Source organism: Dipodomys merriami, unplaced genomic scaffold, assembly GCF_024711535.1.
Source record: "Dipodomys merriami isolate MVZ:Mamm:240054 unplaced genomic scaffold, mDipMer1.0.p SCAF_14, whole genome shotgun sequence".
NCBI lineage: Eukaryota > Metazoa > Chordata > Mammalia > Rodentia > Heteromyidae > Dipodomys > Dipodomys merriami.
The window spans coordinates 33,113,868-33,129,832 of record NW_027202715.1 but is presented as its reverse complement, the minus strand read 5'-3'; positions in this window follow the sequence as shown (position 1 = coordinate 33,129,832).

Here is a 15,965-nt window from a genome sequence, read left to right as displayed (position 1 = left end):
GCGCTAGCCTTGAGCTGAAGAGCTGAGGGACAGCACTCAGGCCCAGAGTTCAAGTCCCATGACTAACCAAAAAAAAAAGAAAAAAGAATTAACCATCCAAATGCTAAAAGTGGCACTGTGACTCAAAGTGGTAGGGTACTAGCCTCGAGCAGAAGTGCTTAGGGACAGTACCTCATCCTTGAGTTCAAAGCCCATGAATGCCAACTGGGATGAGTTATCCCAGCAATGAGCAAACCCTAGGATGAGGCCAGTCTTGACAAGGAACTGTGGACAGGAGTAAGAGGAGATGATGTCACATCAGCCACTTGGTGCCTGCCCTTTCAAAATTATCCAGAGCTGGGAGGTCAATGTAAGTAAGATAAGATGCTTGTCCATCTAATGTCCATACCTGTCTACCTTCTAACTAGACAGGCATTTACATCTGTTACCTGCTATTTGTATTTATAGTGAGTCTTAGACTTGGGGCTGTTAGCCTTGGCAGCTCCCTGGGTCTCCCATACACACCCTGCAATCCAGACATCTACCAACGCCTCCAGTCAAGCCCCTTAACCACCCCAACCCACCTCCAGCTTCTCGCTACTGACCCATCTAGCATGCTCTCCCCTACCTAGTTGTCAGATGTCCAAAGAAGCTAGGGACATTTTCCACCAACTCCAGGACTGCCTGGAATGCAGGAAATAAGAACTAGCTCGTCTAGCCAAGTTATCCAATTTAAAACTTTTCTGCCCCAAATCCTTCCTTTTGCTGTTTGTGTGCTCTTTACTATTTTTATTATTGCCCCTGCCTAATGAGATTTCCTCCAGACTTCATTCAAAGACTCACACCTACCACCAAGGGACAGCTGCTGCTTGCTGCCTTCTCCCAGAGGGCCACATTTCCACATCTCCACCTTTTACCCTAATGTCAATGCCCTTTGCCAGCAGAAATCGGTGTCCTCTTCCGTATCAAAGAGCTGGAGATGTTAGATCCACCTGGGAAGGGCCCTGCGTGAGTCCCTGTCTGTACAGGTCCAAGGCTGCCTCCCCCTACTCGATTCATCTTAGCACATCAAGTGCTGCCAGCCTAATGAGCCTTCTCATTCCTGAGTCTACCAGACTGGACAAGCCAACTTGGCTCCATCTAGTCACTCCTGCATCACAGAAACAACAGGCACTAAGGATATCAAGGGCAGAAACAACATCATCAGCCATCCTATCCATCCCAAACAAGTAACATCTAACCCATTTCCTCTTGGGGTTGGTTTAGGAACAGCAACCCTGCCAGGCTAGTCCCTGTCTCATCAGATAATGGTAACCTAAAATACCAATATGCAGACTCCTTCTCAGAGTCAGGACCCATGCGGGGGAGAGGAGAGAGGGGGAGGGTCTCCTAATGTTAAGGGGACCCAAAACTGACTCCATCTTTAATGCACTTGGAGTTTGCCCTGCCCCTGAGAATCAAAATCCCAGTTTCCCACAAATACCTCTGGGAAATGTAAAATCTGTAATTTGTTAAAAACCCTGAAGTCCTGTTTGTTTCCAGGGGTTTGCACATGGGCAAATTTACAGGTAAACCCCGCTTTTTGCCCGCCAAATTCAGCGCACCACTTCAAACCAAAATGACTGGTTAGTTTAAGCAGCTACTGTAAGCTGTAACTCCATTGGCCACCTGTGCGTGGCCAGCCCTGACTGCATGGATTTTGCCTTTAAAACCCTAGCTTGTGGGCTTTTCGAGGTCGCAGTTTCAGCTCCCAAGTCTGTGCTGCCATCCCTGGCCATTCAGCTAACCATCCACTTGCCCAACAAATTAATCTTTTTACATGAGGCTGTCTCTGAGTGGTGGATTCTTTTCCCCATAACAGTAGCAATGCTCGACAAGAAACGTACTCATTACTCGTGTCACTGTAACCCCTCTGTACAGCATCTTTACAAGAAAATAATATTTAAGAAAAGCTAGAAATGGAACTGGGGCTCAAGTGGTAGAGCACTGGCCTTGAGTACAAAAGTTCAAGAAAGTGCTGAAGCCCTGAGTTCAAGTCCCAGGACTGGCTCCAAAACAATAACAATAAAATGTATCAATAAGCAGGAATATTTTACATCCCAACAAACACTATTCAAGATAAAAAATATCATAGTCATGACTTTTCAATGATTCTTTGAAATAATGGCTTTAAACTACACACACACACATCACATTTTCTTGATCCATTCATCTATTTCTTAGCTATGGTGAATAATGCTGCAGTAAACATAGTTGTGCTGGTAGCTTTAATGTGGTCTTTTTTGTGATCTTTGGGTAAATGCCTAGAGTGGGATTGCTGGGTCATAGGGGAATTCTAAGTGGAGTCTTTTGAGGAACCTCCATACTGCTTTCCAGAGTGGTTTAACAAGTTTACAATTCCACCAACAATACAACAGTGTTTCCTTTTGGCAACATCCCCTCCAGCATCTGTTGTTAGATTGCTTTTATTTTATTTTTTATTGTGAAAATACTGTACAGAGGGGTTACAATTAAATGGGCAAAGTAATGAGTACATTTCTTGTCAAGCATTGTTGCCTCCTCCCTTGTTTCCCCTTCCCATCCCTTCCCATCTTCACCTGCACCCACTCCCCTGCCATTCTAACTGGAGTGAGGTGGAATCTCAATGTTGTTTTGATTTGCATTTCTTTTATAGCCAGTCGTGTTGAACATTCCTTCATGTGTCTATTGGCCATTCTTATTTCCTCTCCAGAGAAGTCTCTCTTTAAGCCTTTAGCCCACTTATTAATGGGGCAGTTGTTTCTTTGAGGATTTGTTTTGGGGGGATTTAATTTTTTGAGTTCTAAGTATATTTTAGATATGAGGCCCTGTCTTTTGTATGGCTAGTGAAGATCTTCCAACTTATGGGCTTTCTATTGATCTTACTAGCTATGTCTTTTGTCATGCAGAAGCTCTGCAGTTTAATGCAACCCCATTTGTCCTTGGAAAAGATCATATTAAATGAAGTAAGCCAAAACCAAAGAAACATAGTTCCCATAGTTTCCCTTATTTTCAATAATTAGTATATGTCTAGGATAATCTTAGCAGATGAGCAGAAAATTTCAAAAGCTCTGTACATATTACCATATAAATGATGCTAAGTGAAATGAACTCCAAGACATGGACATAAGAGGTTTTTCTTTGTTGTTGTTGTTTTTAATGGAGTATGTGATTTTTTGTTTTCTTTGTATGCTCTTCTCCCTATGGTATATCTCCTATGGTATATTCCATTGTATTTGATTTTTGGTAACCTGGTATTATATATATATATATGTTTATTTGAATTATGGAAGGGAAGGGGAACACAGAATGGTGAGACAAAGAACAGCAATGGTGAGACAATACAACAGCAATATACACAAAACAGTATGTTGGAAGTGATTTATACATCTTGCAAGTGGGGAGTGGGAGAGGGAATGTAGGAGAAAAAGGAGGGCAGGGTAACAAGTTTCACAAGAAATGTACTTATTGCCTTACTTATGTAACTGTAACCCCTCTGTACATCATCTTGACAATAAAACAAGCATAACAATTCTTGAACAATGTCCTAGTTGATGTTTTGCTAGTGGTTCCAGTGACTTGCATGTTTAAATAAAAATCATAGACACTTACTTCCTCATGACCTATTAGCAAGTGTCAAAATGAATACTATTTGTGCCAGATGATATGAAATACTATGGCTTTATAGAATTTTCCGGTTGACAGGAATCACCTTTTTTGGTTCCTTTGTTTCATTTTGCACTGGCAAGAACTCTGGCTGGTCTTTCTCCTGTGACCTGTTAGAGACAGCATAGTTTCTACTGGTATGAAAGAAATATAATTGCACATCACTCTCAGATGTATCCATTTTACATTCCTTGCATAAAATTAAGACTTTATTACAACTGCCAAACAACAGTAGTAAATTGCCTGGCTCCCTTGCAGGGAAACTCCTTAATGAGATACTCACTGACTGTGATGATATTCAGAAATTAAGACACTACCTCCTTCAATATTCAATTATTCTATTCCATGTTACAAAGTCAGATATTCCTCAGCGTCGTGTAGTATTGATGAATAACTTCTGTCAATCAAATACTATTAGCAAATTCATTATTGGCTGCAGACTGTGCTGCCCCAACTCTTTATTTTGGGGTGTATTTATTTCACTTCCCTGTTTTTACAAGTTGTTCAGATTTCCTCTTGTTGGTACTGGAGTTTGAACTCAGGGTTATAGTCCAGCTACCCAAGGACCCTGTCACAACCAGCCACACCCTCACCTTCTTTTGGATTTTCTTATTTTTCAGGTAAGTTCTCATTTTTTTTTTCCTAAGACTGGTTACAAATAATGATCCTCCTCTCTATGGCTTCCAGAGAAGTGGAACTGGAATTAGAAACGAGGGCTGGCATGCTCAGTTTGATTATCATGATGGAATCTCATTGAGTTTTTTCCCCAAATGGCTTTTGATTGTGACCTTTCTAATCTCTGCCTTCTAATTCACTAGGATTAGCGCCTGGGCCACCATGATTTGCTTTCAATGACTATTAAACATTTTTGTAACTATTTATCTAGGTTTTCCATCTACATGTTTCATCACTCAGTTACTAGAGCATTTATGAACTGTAGGAAGACATGTGTTGCCTGGCTTTTTTTTTTTTTTTTGTATTTCTTATATTTCTATGTTGAGCTTTGCATATTTGTTGGGATATTTTCCCCATTTTTATGTAAGCACTAATGAGGGATTATCTTTGATAATCTGTCCTGCAATAGATTGTTGTAAAGTTTTGATTCTATTTTGGATGCAATTTTATAGCATATCTTCCCACCTGCTTTTGTGATAGTACTTAGCATACTCTGATACAGTTACATTCTGTACCTGAGGTTCCATATTCTCTGTAGGGAACAATAGATGAGCAATATCTCATTGATAGAATATGTTCTCACTTTATATGATCGTAACTTTCCTCTTCAGCAGTTAGATTCTGCAAGGTCGTTTCTATGCCCTGTGTGCAGCCATTCAGAGATTCAGTTTCTACCTTCTTGGTGCACTTTCTTGCTGCCATATTAGTTTATTTAGTAATAGAATCCTGATTCTTTTTGTACCACCATTTTACTTTGTACCAGAGAATTTATGTTCGTGGTTCCATGAATTAAGGTGTTTGTTGAAGTTTGAATATGATGTGCCTTTTGTTTAGAACAACACGTGATACTTGACTGGGATTGTAGTTCTCTTTGGTGCCTCTGCCAACATGAAAAAGGTATCAAATTACAAGGATTCCCACAAATAACAGTGTACCTAGAACGGAGATGAACTAATAAGTTACCCATAACGCTAGCAGCAATAGCAACAGAAATAGTGGTAGTAGGAACAGAGAAACCACAATGTTTTAAAAGATGATAAAAAAATTAAAATGGAAAATTCTTCAATAAAATCATATTTAAAATGGAAAACTAAAGCAAAGTCAGAACATTCAAAAATGGAAATACAGGAGCAGGAAAAAAAAAAAAAAAGCAAACAGTAATTGCCAAAACCTTAACAGCAGAGACTGAGCATAAGATTTTGACAATTTGAAGGAGAAGAGAATAAAAAGAAAATGAAGAGAATATATACAAAATAAAAAATAAAGTACATACATAGTGTATGTTTATACTTGTATGTATATTGCTTCTTTTCAACTGTATATATGCAATATATATACATATAACTGTATATATAACTAAATAAACATAAAATTAAACTTAAAAGTGAAAATATCAAACAGCTATGTGGACATTATGTAAATCTGTCCTTTAATCCTTATCTTGATAAGCTATGAGCCCTTTTCAATGAGCAAGGGCTCGGTCTGTTCATTCTCTCCTTTATTGTTGCTTCTGGCCAGTCAACGGGTTGGAATAGCTTGCATGTTTCTTGTTCCCTAATACAAAGTCTCATAACATAAGAAAATTCCTCAGTACAGATATGTTCCACACATTTCCAGAGCCAGGCTGCATGGCTGGAAAAATCATGCCTATATTGATGTATGTGTCAGGTTGTTTTATAGGATACTTGGGAAATGTTTCTGCATGAGGAATTTTTATATCTGAGCTTTACTGGATAATGCCATTACATTCCAAAGATAATATTTTAATATTTACTCATTTAGGGAATGGAAGTGTGTATATATTTGTTGGCATTTGTAAGAGGTTTATTCTGTTGTGTTAGTCTTTTTCTTTCCTATTGAACTGGTTTTCTTTGCATCACTCAGTATTTTCCTATACATATACTATTATTGTTTTTAAATATTTTGAAAATATCATCTTACAATTCTTGCAATTGTCTTCTCTTGGTTCAGTTGGAAACATACTTTTGTAAAGTTGATATGATTTTGTAACTCTATGTACAATGACCTTCAAAGACATAAACATTGTTTACCCCAAATACTTAAGAAACATCTCACAGGGTCATACTTATATAATTATTCTCCTATTCAAACGCTTTGCCAAAATTTAGAAAATAGAACACAGAGAACAAGGACATAAGGAAAAGGGAACTCTAGTGGTGAAAATCAGAAATAATGAATCCCTAAGGGTGTTTTGGAACAATATTCTTGACTTTCTAGTTTATAAAATATTTGAGCTCTTGTCTAACAAATACAGAAGCACACTGGAAATTTAGCAATGTGGCAATCATCCATTTGAAGGAAAGGTCACTTAGAACACATAGACACATGAATTTATATATAGTGATGGAGATGGAAAAGTGGATAATTTAAATTTCATTTTATCTACAAGAAGGCAGAATTAACATTGGGTAACAATAAGTATGACTCCTTGGAAATACATTACTGATTATAACACACAACTAATATAATTATATATGAATTTTATTTCTATATTAGGTAAAATGTAATTCTTTATTGAAACAGAATATTGTATGTATTATTTACATTAAAAATATATCTATACTGCTTTTCTAATTATTTTTAGTTTAATTTTAAGGAATTGGAGAAAAATAAAAGAACATAATTTTAAAAATACCTTATATTTATTAGAATAACAGGGCACACTGTCCCTGGGCATTATCTCTTCTATGTTAAAGTTATTAATTTAAATTGAAAAAAATGTTTCATTCTTAAATTATTTTGCATAAAATGGCACTTTATTGAGAATCTCTACAGAAGGACACAAGGAGATCTTGAAAGCATATTTAATATTTATTACAAGCATTCATGTTTAAAATAAAAATGAACTTTAGTAATTCTAAGAACAGTATTAAAATACCTGTGATTTTTCATAGTTATGTAAGGAAGGAAAGATTGGTACTTTTGATTAAAGTAAGTCTCTTAAACTTCACCAGAGTTACTGTTATCTGAATGTTTATTTCTTATATCCACTCATTAGCCTATCCCTTATCTTATTTTATCAAAGCCTGATAGTTCTTCAGTTAATTTTTTTGAGGGGGTAAGGTGGGGCAATCCTGTCCTTAAACTCTCCCCTGAACTCTTTTGCTCAAGGCTAGCACTCTAGCACTTGAGCCACAACTCTACTTCTGTCTTTTACCTGGTTAATTGGAGATAAGAGTCTCAGGAATTTTCTTGCCTGGAATGGCTTGAACTGTGATCCTCAGATAGTAGCTACTTGACTAGCTAGGATTACAGGCGTGAACTACCTGCACTGGCTCAATTAACTCCTTTTAATAGCCTTTTCTCCAAAACCAGTAGCATTATGTCTAGTCTAGTAAGAAATCCCTAAAGTGTCTTACAAAAAGTTTAGTGCAGCAAGTGAAAAAGAATTGGTAAATTTAAAATTGGAAAAGAAACTAGGACAGAGATAAATGTAGCTTCAGAAAGAGCAGAAACATTTGTTTGTACTTTTATTTAAATTCTTTGAAAACTTTAAAGCTATTCCAAATAGAGGTATTCCATAATTTAATCAACTTTCAACTGTTCAATAGCAAGTGTTTTTAGAGACAGGGAGTAAGAAAGTTATGACATTCAGGCATCTTTCTTTTTTACTATGTCTTCAGTATTACCTTGCATAAGGGATTTTAAGGGCAAGTATATAATTGCTGAGTAGACCCACATGGGCCTCAGTCATTGTAAGTTGAGAATGGAAATGAGTAAACCATGAAACCAATTGGCAAGAAAACACACAGAAAGAGCTTTTGCTGTTTGAACTCTAGTCTACATTCTAAGACAATGAAGAGAAAGAATGTGTTATTATTTTTTAGTGTCTCATGAGAAGACCTTTAACTAAGGCATTAATGCATCAATGTTAGAGAACAACAGCTCGTGGTCATAAGAGGATACACTTAGCATTATAATGACACTTGTGCATGGAAAGGAGGGAGTATAGAGATCCACAGCTGTCCAAGGAAAGGACAGATTGAGAATTTCCAAAGTGAGAATCAGGTTGATTTCAGTGAGTGCAAAAGTTCTTGAGTAACAAGGTGTCAAATGAAAGAGAAATGGAATGGAGCTTTGAAATAGAAAGAGAGAAACTTAGGAGCCCTGAACATTTGAAATAAACTAGCTGTTCTTATAGACATCGGGTGTAATACTGAGTGAACCAATGAATTATTTAGTAGAATATCTCTATGGTGCTGATTTGTGCTATTTTATTTTGACATTGTGCTATTTTAAAGCAATAATGAAACAATTTTCTTGTCCATGTTTAGAATTTCAGGTACCATTACGAGGTAACTGAAAGAAGCATAGATAATGTGTCATGGACTGCTTGTTTTCAAACTCTAAAGTATTATTTTTCTCTGTAACCTTACAGATGGTTTATGAGTTTTATAACTTTGCCATGACAAAGTATCCTAAACTGAGGTATACTTTCTGACAATTCTGGAAGCCCAGCATTTCAAATCAAGGTGTTGGAAAAAACAGGGACATTCTCAGACCTATAGTGAAATACTACCTAACCTCTTCATAGCTCTTTGTGGTTTTCAGTCTGTTTCCAGCATCACATGACATCTTTCCCACATGTTTTTGCTTACTAATGTCTATCCACTGAAGTCTCACCAGTTAGATTGGATTGTTTTACTCCTGCACATTACACCTTCACCTAAATAATAATTACAACTTCCTCTTACTCAGACTCCCAATCTGAGATGCTAATGTTAGTATTTTGTTTATTCAAAAATTTCTATTCTAAACAAATGACAATTATTTGTGTAAATTTCACTTAGAGAACTCAAGGGTAATAGATTAAAAGTGCTCTGGAAAAATAGCTTGATATACATATATAAGAGTGCTTACAATAGCAAATTTGTGAAGAGAGTGTAATAGACAGAAATATTCAGTGATGACAACCAAGATCCTGATTACAAGTGGAAATACTACAATAATCAATAAAATAGCTTTTTGTTCTAATATAAGAATTTACTGCATTATGCTAATAATATTGTACCCGGCAGGTTCAATATGTGGTTCCTACTTACAACAGTATTATTTATCCATATATTTGGGAATACATTTTTTTCCTTTTTTAAAATATTTTATGTCAAGGTGAAGGAATACATTTTTTCTAGTACCTGAAAACTCCAATAATCCTGAAGTCAGTATGAATATTTTATTTGTATTGCTAATGAAAATACTTCAAATGATTTTCTCACAATTGATTTCTTTTTTAAAAAAATTATTATATTGTAAAAATGCTGTTCAGAGGCATTGCCGTTACATGAGAAAGGTAATGAGTACATTCCTTATCCAATATTGTTACCCCCTCCTTTGTTTTTCTCCCACTATCTCTTCCTTCCCAACTCTCCCACCCCTACCCCCCCCAACAGAAGTTGTAGTTTTTAACAAAGTGTCTTGTGAATACCATTGTTGCAATAGGTCATCCTGTGTCCTTGTTTCAGTATTTTGCTATTCCCCTTCCCCTCCCCAGATTAGAGAAATGTATATATAAGATGCCAGGTACCAAAATCAAATACAGTGACAACAGGGATATACTATAGGAAGATGAACATACAAAAGAAACAAAAAAAATCAAATAGTACATGAAAGACTCCAACAAAGAAAGATCTCTTGTGTTCATATCTTGGGGTTCACTTTTCTTAGCATCAACTTTTTTTGATATTTTAATTGTAAAGATACTGTACAGAGGGGCTACAGTTACATGAGTAAGGTAATGAGTACATTTCCTATCAAGCATTGTTACCCTCTCATTTGTTTTTCCCTAGTATCTTTTCCCTCCTCACTTCTCCAAAACTTCCTTCCCCTCCCCCAAGTTGTAAAGTTCATTTTCAACATAGTGTCTTGTACGTCTCATTGTTATAATGGGTCAACCTATGTCCTTCTTTCAGCATTTTGTTATTTCCCTTCCACTCCTCTAATTAGAAAAATGTATGTACAGATGTAGGGCACTGAAATTAAATACAGTGACAACAGCAGTTATACCATGGGGGAAGAACATACAAAAGAAACAAAAAAAATCACATAGTACACTAAAAACAACAGTGACAAAGAAAACTCTCTTGTGGCCTTATCTTAGGGCTCATTTCGCTTAGTATCATTTTATATGGTTATATGTGTACAGCTTTTGACTTCTGCTTGTCTGGTAAGATTATCCTAGACATATACTAGTTATTGCAAATAAGGGAAAACTTGGGACTTAGGTTTCTTTAGGTCTGGGTTACTTCACTTAATATAATTTTTTCCAAGTCTTTCCATTTCCCAACAACTGGAGAAGTGTTATTCTTTATGATGGAGGCATAGAATTCCATCATATATGTGTGTACATATATATATATATCATATTTTCTCCATCCATTCATCTACTGAGGGGTATCTGGGTTGGTTCCATATCTTAGCTATGGTGTGTAATGTTGCAATAAACATAGTTGTGCTGGTTGCCTTGTTTGTGATCATTTGGGTAAATGCCCAAGAGTGGGACTGCTGGGTCATAGGGGAGCTCTATGTGTAGTCTTTTGAAGATCGCCATACTGCTTTCCAAAGTGGTTGAACAGAGTGTAAACTTGTGTGCAGTAGTGTTTCCTTTTGGCCACAGCCCCTTCAGCATCTGCTGTTAGATTTCTTGACTTAGCCATTCTAACTGAGGTGAGGTAGAATCTCAATATTGTTTTTATTTGCATTTCTTTTATGGCCAGAGAAGTTGAGCATTTCTTCATGTGTCTCCTGACCATTCTTATTTCCTCTTCAGAGAAGTCTCTCTTTTAAGTCTTTAGCCCACTTACTAATGGGTCAGTTGTTTCTTTGAGGACTTGTTTTTGGAGGATTTAATTTTTTGAGTTCCATTTTAGATATATATTTTAGATATGAGACCCTTGTCCATTGTATGGCTAGTGAAGATCTGCTCCCAATCCGTGGACTTTCTATTGATCTTGCTAGCTCTGTCCTTTGCTATGCAGCAGCTATGCAGTTTCATGCAATCCTATTTGTCCAATCTTTCTTTGACATGCTGTGTTTCTGGGTCTTTATTAAGAAAATTACGGCCTGTGCCAAGGAACCCTAGAGTTTCTCCTGTTCCTTACTGTAATGTTTTCAGGGTGTCTGCTTTTACCTCGAGGCCTTTGATCCATTTGGAATTGTTTCTGGTGCAGGCTTATATATAAAGATCTTACTTTAGTTTTCTACAGATGTTTAACCAATTTTGCCATCACCATTTACTGAAGAGGCTGTCTTTCTTCCACCCTGTTGTTTTTTGTTTTTTTTTGTTTTTTTTTTTTTTGGCTCCCATATTGAAGATTAGATGGCCATAGGTCTGCAGGTTCATTTCTAGGTCTTTAGTTCTATTCCTTTGGTCCTCAGGTCTGTTCTTGTGCCAGTACCAAGCCATTTTGATTAATATAGATTTGTAATAGAGTTTGAAGTATCGATATTCCTCCAATACTGTTCCTTCTGCTATGGACTCTTTTGTGCTGTTGGGGTCTTTTATATGACACCTTTTTCTAATGACTCACAAACCATAATGCTTGGATAGTTAAAATTAATAGTTTTTATTTTCTCTCTGACATTTTCTCTCTGACATTTTTACTGGGCAAGCCTTTCTGATCCATGTCACCCTCTCTGTGCTGATGCTTACTAGCTTGTTTGTGATTCTCAACAAAAATCAAAGCAATAGCTGGGCTTCAGTGACTCATACTTGTAATACTAGCTATTCAGGATGCTGAGATCTGAGTATCATAGTCCAATGCCAGCCCACACAGAAAAGTCCCTGTAATATCCTTAGCTACAATTTAACCATTCAAAAAACTGGAAGTGGAGCTGTGGCTCAAAGTGGTAGAGTGCTAGCCTTTAGTAAAAAGCTCAGGAACAGGCTGAGCACTGGTGGCTCATGCCTGCAATCTTAACTACTCAGGATGTTGAGAGCTGATGATCGTAGTTCAAAGCCAGCCTAGGCAGGAAAATCAATGAGACTCTTTTCTCCAATTAACCACCTGAAAACTGGAAGTGGCACTGTGGTAGAGCTGCTAGCCTTGAGCTGAAATGCTCAGGGACAATGCCCTGGTCCAAAGTACAAGCTTCACCTGACCAAACAAACAAACAAAAAATAATTTAAGAAAACACCCACTATCACCACCACCACCACCACCAACAACAACAACAAAACTCTCAAATCAGAAAAAGGAAATACAAATAAAAATGGAAAATTATCTGAAGTAAATCTGGAGTAAATTGAGATTTTTGGTTTGTTTTCATTTGGAGAACTATTTTCTTGTATTATTCACTTTATTCTCTTTCCTTTTAATGTTGTCTTTGGACAACTTCTACCCATCTCTCTTTTGACTTGGATTACATCACTGGTTAGTTGTTATGCAACAAAGCCATGTGGGTCAGGGAGCCCTTGATACTCTACTTCTTCAGTAGTTATCTAAACTTCTCAGGTGTGGGCTGGGAAGGTGGCTCAGTGGTAGAGCACTTGCCTTGCATGCATGAGGCCCTGGGTTTGATTCCTCAGCACCACATAAGCAAAAAGCCAGAAGTGGTGCTGTGGCTCAAGTGGTAGAGCACTAGCCTTGAGCTGAAAAGCTGAGGGACAGCGCCCAGGCCCAGAAGTTCAGGCCCCACAATCGGACCCCCCCCAAAAAAACAAAAACAAAAAACTTCTCAGGTGTTCTGAGTAACAGAGATTCTCATATTGTGGTGAGGTTGAAGGTTCTGAATGTCAATTAACTTGTATGGGATTCATGATTGGTTTCCTACTCACCGTACTGTACAAGCTATGCACAGCAACTTCTAAGTTTCAGCAGAAAGGCCACATGTATTTGCATCATCATACCAAGAATGCCTGTTGTATATAAACCTAAAACTTCAAAAAAATTTTGTTTAATTAACTCAATGCTAAAAGTAGTAAAATAAAAAATACACAAAAATAGGTCTAGTTCTTTGATAGCTTCAAAGAACAATTGACAGCTTGAATCAAACAGCCTTTTCTGTAGAAATCCTGTGTTTTGAATTCATGAATGTTTATATAAATATTAGAAATGTTTATTTTCCCATAACCAATCACCAAATGGTAAAATAAATATTACTTGTGATGATAAAATTTTCCAGTTGATCAGTATCATTTTCTTTGGTTCATTTGTTTCATTTTTCCATGGCAAACAACCAAGCATTTCTCTAGTGGTATGTGGAAATAGCATGGTTATATCATCCTGAAAGAATTATTCCTATCTCTCAAATCCAGTAATCACACATTTATTATATTCAATGAAATGGAAGAATATAGCCATGGAAACTGTCACTTCACAAGTGACTTCTTTTTTTTTTTTTTTGCCAGTCATGGGACCTGAACTCTGGGCCTGGGTGCTATCCCTCAGCTCTTCAGCTCAAGGCTAGCACTCTACCAAGTCAGCCATAGTGCCACTTCCGGCTTTTTCTACTTATGTGGTGCTGAGGAATCAAGCCCAGGATCTCATGCATGCAAGGCAAGCACTCTACCACTGAGCCACCTTCCCAGCCCTCACAAGTGACTTCTATCAATATAAAATAACTACCAAAATCATCAATGGATGAGCTATTCATGTTGTCAAAATCCTTTTACATTCTCTAGCCATAAAAGGAATGCAAATCAAACATTGAGATTCCATCTCACCCCAGTTAGAATTAGAATGGCTATAATAAAGAAATCTAATAACAACAGATGCTGGAGGGGATGTGGCCAAAAGGGAACCCTACTGCATTGTTGGTGGCAATGTAAACTTATTTAATCACTCTGGAAAGCAGTATGGAGGTTCCTCAAAAGACTCCACATAGAACTCCCCTATGACCCAGCAATCCCACTTGTGGACATTTACCCAAATGATCACAAACAAGGCTACCAGGACAACTATGTTTATTGCAGCATTATTTACCGTAGCTAAGATATGGAACCAACCCAAATGCCCCTCAGTAGATGAATGGATCAAGAAAATCTGGTATATATATACAATGGAATTCTATGCCTCCATCAGAAAGAATGACATTGCCCCATTTGTTAGGAAATGGAAAGACTTGGAAAAAATTATATTAAGTGAAGGAAGCCAAGCCCAAAGAAATATAGGTCCCATTGTTTCCCTTATTTGCAATAACTAGTATAAGTCTAGGACAAGCAGAAAAGGTCAAAAGCTATGTATATATGACCATATAAGAGGATGTTAAATGAAATGAAACCCAAGATAGGGACAAAACTTTTTTTTTCTTTCTTCTTGTTGTTTTTAAAGTATTTAAAATGTACTATGTAATTTTTTGTTTATTTGTTTCTTTTGTACGTTCTTCCACTGCTGTATAACCCCTGTTTTCACTGTATTTGATGTCAGTGCCCTGCATCTTGTATATAAATTTTTCTAATTTGGGGAGGGAAGGGAAATAACAAAATGCTGAAATAAGGATACAGGTTGACCCATTGTAACAATGAGATGTACAAGACACCATGTTGAAAACAAACTTTACAACTTTGGGTGAGGGAGAAGGAATTGGGGAGGTGGGGAGGGAAGAGATGGTAGGGGAAAAACAAAAGAGGAGGTAACAAGACTCAATAGGAAATGTACTTATTACCTTACTCATGTAACTGTAACCCCTTTGTATGGTGTTTTTACAATAAAAAACACAAAAATCCTTTTACATTCTCTTTTTCTATATTTAGAACGAATTGACATTTTCTTTTTTTTCTTTTTAGTACTACATTCCTGCCATTTTAGCACTCTATAAGCCAGGATTTTTGTGTGTGTGTGTGTGTGTGTGTGTGTGTGTGTGTGTGTGTGTGTGTGTGTGTGTGTGTGTGTGTGTGTGTGTGTGTGTGTGTGTGTGTGCATGCATAACAGGCCTGGGGCTTGAACTCAGAGCTTGAGTGCTACACCTGAACTTCTTTGCTGAAGACTAATTCTCTACCATTTGAGCCAAAACTCCACTTGGGGGTTAATTGGAGATAAGAGGACTTTCCTTCCTGAGCTGTCTTTGAACTGTAGTCCTCAGATCTCAGTCCCCTGAATAGTGAGGATTCACAGACATGTGCCATTGGTGCCATAATTTCTTTAAAGCTTTTGCTAAAGTTTGAGTGGTCTAAATCTTCTTTGGATGAGGCATGCTGTCTCTTAGATGGATGGAGATTGTAATTCTCTTCACTGTCACTGCCAATATAAATAGTGCCACATAGAAAAGGATAGCAAATTAAAATGACACTAGCAATTTTGTATGACTATTTTATAATAATTAATTCAATAGCCTTTAAAAGCCTATAAAACATTGTTTACACCCAATACTTGAAATCACTTCCTACTAGTACAGCATTAATATCCTACTCAAATATTAAGAAACTTTAAAAATAATATATGGATTACAGAATACCCAAAGAAGAAAGTCATCAAGAGGATGAATATTTATAGCTGAGAAATTACAGATAATGATCTCTGAGGATGTTATGAAACCATTTACCTTCTTGAGTTGATAGTTTAAGCAATACTTGACTTCTTACACAAATATATAAGTACACTATAAGATAACTGCACTATAAATATAGCAACTGACCATTTTTGAGAAAGGCCATCTTGAAAATATACACA